At 40.4% G+C, this 6,449-nt stretch overlaps 1 pseudogene; it reads left to right on the top strand.

Moving 5' to 3' along the window:
- Positions 1–405: 405 nt before the first annotated feature.
- LOC100990612 (hepatitis A virus cellular receptor 1-like) lies at positions 406–1,467 on the top strand (annotated as a pseudogene).
- The last annotated feature ends 4,982 nt before the right edge of the window (positions 1,468–6,449 follow it).

Here is a 6,449-nt window from a genome sequence, read left to right as displayed (position 1 = left end):
ATGCCTTTGTTCCTCTGTTCCGCACTGGAGAGAAGATGGTGTGTAGTCATGTATCTGTTTTGTGTTATGCTAAGAAAAAGGGAGAAGTATCAGTGTACTGGAGAAGTGGAGTGGTTAACACTAGTCAAATTCTTATGTTCAGAGATTATTATTTGTTGGGAACAGGCCTCCCAAAATCTGGCCATAAACTCGCCTCAAAACTGGCCATAAACAAAATCTTTGCAGCACTGTGACATGTACATGATGGCCATAATGCCCATGCTGGGAGGTTGTGCATTTACCAGAATGAGGGCAAGGAACACCTGGCCCACCCAGGGTGGAAAACCATTTAAAGCCATCCACAGAGACTAGGAGGAGGGAGAAGAAGCTGGAAAACTGCCTTCTAACTAACTGGCTGATCCCATAATGCATCGTTAAGTGGCCATCTTAAGCCTCATCCTACATCTGGCAGATTCTGTAGCTGGTTCTGTAAAGGTTGGTGGAATGGCAGGTCCGTCTATCATGCTACCCTGCCACTACAATGGAGCTGTCACATCCATGTGCTGGAATAGAGGTGCATGTTCTTTATTCACATGCCGAAATAGCATTGTCTGGACCAATGGAACCCACGTCACCTATCAGAAGGACACACACTATAAGCTATTGGGGGACCTTTCAAGAAGGGATGTCCCTTTGACTATAGAAAATACAGCTGTGTCTGACAGTGGCTTATATTGTTGCCATGTTGAGCACAGTGGGTGGTTCAATGACATGAAAATCACTCTATCATTGGAGATTGTGCCACCCAGGGTCACAACTACACCAATTGTCACAACTGTTCCAACCACCACTACTGTTTGAACGAGCATCACTGTTCCAATGACAAGAACTGTTCCAACGACAATGAGTGTTCCAACAACTAGTGTTCCAACGACAACAACTGTTCCAACGACAAAGACTGTTCCAACAACAACGAGCGTTTCAATGAAAACAAGTGTTCCAATGACAACAATGGTCTCTACCTTTGTTCCTCCAACGCCATTGCCCACGCAGAACCATGAATCAGTAGCCACTTCACCATCTTCATCTCAGCCAGCAGAAACCCACCCTATGACACTTCAGGGAGAAATAAGGACACAACCCACCAGCTCACCATTGCACTCTTTCACAACAGATGGGAATGACACCATGACAGAGTCTTCAGATGGCCTTTGGAATAACAATCAAACTCAACTGTCCCCAGCATATAGTCCACAGGTGGTCAACACCACTAAAGGAATCTGTGCTGGAGTCAGTATTTCTGTCTTGGTGCTTCTTGCTCTTTTGGGTGTCATCATTGCCAAAAAGTATTTCTTCAAAAAGGAGATTCAACAACTAAGTGATTCATTTAGCAGTCTTCAAATTAAAGCTTTGCAAAATGCAGTTAAAAAGGAAGTCCAAGCAGAAGACAATATCTACATTGAGAATAATGTTTATGCCATGGACTAAGACCCAGTGGTGCTCTTTGAGAGTTTATGCCCATGACTGCAGAAGACTGAACAGGTATCAGCACATCAGATGTCTTTTAGACTCCAAGACAATTTTTCTGTTTCAGTTTCATCTGGCATTCCAACATGTCAGTGATACTGGGTAGAGTAACTCTCCCACTCCAAACTGTGTATAGTCAACCTCATCATTAATGTAGTCCTAATTTGTTTTGCTAAAACTGGCTCAGTCCTTCTGATCATTGCAGAGTTTTCTCTCAAACATGAACACTTTAGAATTGTATGTTCTCTTTAGACCCCATAAATCCTCTATCCATCAAAGAGAATAGTCCCTGGAAACATAGCAAATGAACTTCTATCTTGGCCATCAAAGCTGTCCAGAAGAGGGGAATCTGTCTCCAAAATCAGCAAATCCAATGTGAGACTTCATTTGGAAGCATTGCATGATTATCTCTTGTTTCTATATACTTCCAAATGTTGCATTTCCTATGTTTTCCAAAGGTTTCAAATCGTGGGTTTTTATTTCCTCTATGGGGAAACAAAGTGAGTATAATTCACTCTAACAGGTTTAGCTGTTTTCTCATGACTCTGGAAATGTGATGCATTAAGTACTGGATCTCTGAATTGGGGTAGTTATTTTACCAGTTAAAAGAGGCTACAATAGTATGGAACACATAGACACCAGGGGAAGAAAATCATTTGCCAGGTGATTCAACATATTTATGCATTTTTTTTTTTTTTTTGAGATGGAGCTTTGCTCTTGTTGCCCAGGCTGGATTGCAATGGTGAAATCTCATCTCACTGTAACCTCCACCTCCCGGGTTCAAGCGATTCTCCTGCCTCAGCCTCACGAGCTGGGATTACAGGTGTCTGCCACTATGCTCAGCTAATTTTTTGTATTTTTTTGGTAGAGACAGGGTTTCACCATGTTGGACAGAATGATCTCGAACCCCTGACCTCAGGTGATCCAGATGCCTTGGCCTTCCAGGGTGCTGGGATTACAGGCATGAGCCACCACGCCCTGTCCATTTATGCAATTTGTATTACATGTGTGTCATGGTGCTAAGCGTTTAAACAACCATCAGTATTTCTGAACAAATTTTTAGAACCAAGAAGGTCAGAAATAAAAGAGAGGGAAAAAAAAGGCTGCAGTAGGGAAAAGGCTGCCTTTTCTGACTTATAAGTTACATTGCAGATATAAGTGTTTGAAACTCACTAGTTTTGACCCAAATTCTAAATCGTCTCCAAACCACTTTTATGTTTAAAATTGATTTGGAGGCTAGTACCGTGACTCATGCCTGTAATCCCAGCACTTTGGGAAGCCAAGGTGGGCAGATAGCTTGAGCCCAGAAATTTGAGACCAGCCTGGGCAACTTGGCAAGACCCCATCTCTATTAAGAAAAAAATTTAAGAAAAAAAAAGAAAGATAAAATTGTTTTGGAAAGGCAAATTGTCCTTCTCATATCTAGTCAATTCCTGTAATTTTTTTTATAATTCAATTAGACTTATTGTAAGGATATCTTTAATCAGTACAAAAATATATAAAAAACAATTATACTAAACCAGCATAATTGTTTAGAAGTATATCTTTGCCAGCCAGGCATGGTGGCTTATGCTCTAATCCCAGCACTTTGGAAGGCTGAGGCGGGTGGATCACTAGAGGTCAGGAGTTTGAGACCAGCCTGACCAACATGGAGAAACCCCGTCTCTACTAAGCATAGATTTGCAAGAGCTAGATTTGTCAGAAAAGAAATATTTCTACATGAACAGTTAAGGCTGGGTATTAATTTCAATTTCAGTTTGAAAAAACTCTGAAATAATTCATGGTTGAGGTTCAGAGCTACCCATACCATAGTTGTCTGGGGTAACAGGATGCTTGCTTTCAGAGGAAAACGTTTGTTTTCATTTTTGTTTTTTTGAGATGTAGTTTTGCTCTTGTCAGGCTGAAATGCAATGGCACAATCTTGGCTCACTGCAACCTCCGCCTCCTGGGTTCAAGTGATTCTCCTGCCTCAGCCTCCTGAGTAGCTGGGATTACAGATGCCCACCACCACACCCAGCTTATTTTTTATTTTTAGTGGAGACGGGGTTTCACCATGTTGGCCAGGCTGGTCTCCAACTCCTGACCTCAGGAGAGCCACCTGCCTTGACCTCCCAAAAGTGTTGGGATTACAGGCATGAGCCACTGCGCCCAGCCAGAGGCAACATTTTTTAACACCGTTATCATTCTAGGAAATTTATAGGTCCTTTGAAGGAAAATTCTGTGGGCAAATGAGATTATGATACATGGTATTTCAGTTTTCCCAAATGTGGCTGGCCCGATCTGGTCAAAAATTTTATTTGTTTTAAACTATAGTGTCTTTTTTTCTTAAATTTGAGGCAACACGCACAAAACTGGAGATTTGAAATTAAAGCCAAGATTTATAGCTTCTCTGGAAAGACCCAGCAAGATTGGGCTGGATTGCTATGTGACCAGGCTTCCATTAGATGGGGATGCATCCTCTAATCCCCAAGTCCTTACTTTCCCTTGCATGCTCACCTTTGTTACCTGCTTGAAACTTGTGGGACTTTTAACTTTATGGCACCTGCTCTATACTCTGGATCCTTCCTGGGGATTTATGATGCATAATAAAGACTCTGGGAATCTGGTTAGCTTTGCTTAACACAACATATCCAAAACTTGTTTGAATGCATGAGCACAGTCACTAGTAGCATTCTGTGAAGTACAATGTATGGGGGCTTAGGAGTTTAGGGTAGTATACAGGATTGGGAATAGGACTTGAGTCTAATACTAACTCTTAGCAGTTACACTGGATGACATTAGAGCGAATGGTTCTTTATGTCTACATTTTCTTCATCTGTTAGATGTAATAATTTCCATATCAACTATGATGTAAAGTGGTAATTCCAATGAAATGTTACATGTGGGAAGTCTTTGAAATGTAAAAAAACACTGCAGATACTGAAGCAGTTCAGAGAATTAAAAAACACTATGAAAACACAGCTTGGTAAATAATTTTTTTTTCTTTTGAGACAGAGTCTGGTTCTGTCATCCAGGCTAGAATGTAGTGGCACAACCTTGGCTCACTGCAACCTCCGCCTCCCGGGCTCAAGCAGTTCTCCTGCCTCAGCCTCCTGAGTAGCTGGGATAGCCACCATGTCCACTTAATTTTTGTATTTTTAGTAGAGACAGGGTTCCACCATGTTGCCCAGGGTGGTCTTGAACTCCTGACCTCAAGTGATCTGCCTGCCTCAACCTCCCAAAGTATTGGAATTGCAGGTGTAAGCCACCATGCCCGGCCAGGGCTTAGTAAATAATTTCAGTGGTGTTACACCTATAAGTCTCTTGCTGTATGGTATCTTCTAAAATAACATTTCTTTTTTGAAACAGTTGATATTGGGTAATTTGTCCATCATCATATACTGTAGAAAAAAATTGGCAAGTGAAAGGGAGAATAGGTAAGAAGGAAGAAAGGGGAGGAATTTAGTGAATATGAATTATTTTCCTTTAAATATATTAGTCTTGTAGATCACACTGAGTTTTTTAAATTATTATTTAAGATTTTGTTGAGATTCCATTACCTACAATCAGTCTTGGGACATTAGAACACTGGTATAATTAAGACTGTATGTTTAAATTGAGAAATTTTGCACAACTTTAACAAGTAGCAGAACTAATCGTTCACTGATGGCTTTAGAGATGAAATAATATTGTGAATACATGAAACTGTGAGGGACTCTTCGTGGTTGTCTAGGTTTATTTGTATGCATACTCATTAATAAAATTTTTCTGTTTCTTAAAAAAAACCCCACAAACAACAGCATGAGCAATCTGTGCCTTAAGGACATGCTCCTGCTGCAGATAACTAGCCCAACCCATCTCTTTATTTTGACCCATCCCTTCATTTCCCATAAGGGATACTTTTAGTTAATCTAATATCTATAGAAACAATGCTAATGATTGGCTTGCTGTTAATAAATATGTGGGTAAATCTCTGTTCGAGGCTTTCAGCTCTGAAGGCTGTGAGACCCCTGATTTCCCACTTCACACCTTCTGTGTGTGTGTCTTTAATTCCTCTAGCACTGCTGGGTTAGGGTCTCCCTGACAGAGCTGGTCTCAGTAATTATTTATTTCATTATTATCTTTACCATAAATGGAATTTTGTAAGGGCTCATTTGCCCAACTTGTCTCTAGGAATTCCGATAGCAGCTTGGGCTGTCTCTTGTGTCTCTTCAGAAAACTGAATAAACATAAATCCAGTCCTAAACACCAGAAACTATGACATGCTTATATTACAAATGAATCTGTCTAGAGTACTTTTAAATTAGTTTAACCTACAGCATTCAAGTTGCAGACAAACTTTGGTGAAAAGCATTTCTTATCCAGGTTTTCCTGTATTTGCATTAAATCAAATAAACCAGAAGTTAAGTATTTCTTTCTCTTCTACCTGTGCTAGACCTGTTAATCCATAGGACTCCAGTCTGACAAGTCAACAATCAAGTTTTACTTTAATTTTCACCCTTTGTTGGTTGTTAGTTTTTATACATAGAAACACACTCAGCTTGTTGGTTGTTAGCTTTTATACATAGAAACACACTCAGCTTGATAGCAGTAGGAGCAAATGTCATCAGATCTGAATTACTGAGAGCTAGCTACCAGCATCCTAATTTTTCCTTATGCATCATCTTTTTCATTCATCACAATTCTTTGACAGAGAGGTGTAGATGTAATTATTATCCTCAGGATTCAGATGAGGATATAAAGACCCAGAGAGGCAACCAGCTATTAGAACTCAAACTATTAAGTTTGTCTCCAGGGCTGTGCTCCTGACCCATGCCAGACTACCTACCATAGAGACATGATCCATTCACCAAACAAATACTAACTGAAAAACTCCTGTGTTCAGAGTCCTCCCTATTAGGCACATCAAGGGAAGATTGGCACACCAAGGAAAAAGTGTAAGTAAGTGTGCCAGGACAGGGGTC

Source organism: Pan paniscus, chromosome 20 (assembly GCF_029289425.2).
Source record: "Pan paniscus chromosome 20, NHGRI_mPanPan1-v2.0_pri, whole genome shotgun sequence".
NCBI lineage: Eukaryota > Metazoa > Chordata > Mammalia > Primates > Hominidae > Pan > Pan paniscus.
The sequence above is the reverse complement of the archived record's forward strand: the minus strand, read 5'-3'. Positions and strand labels throughout refer to the sequence as shown.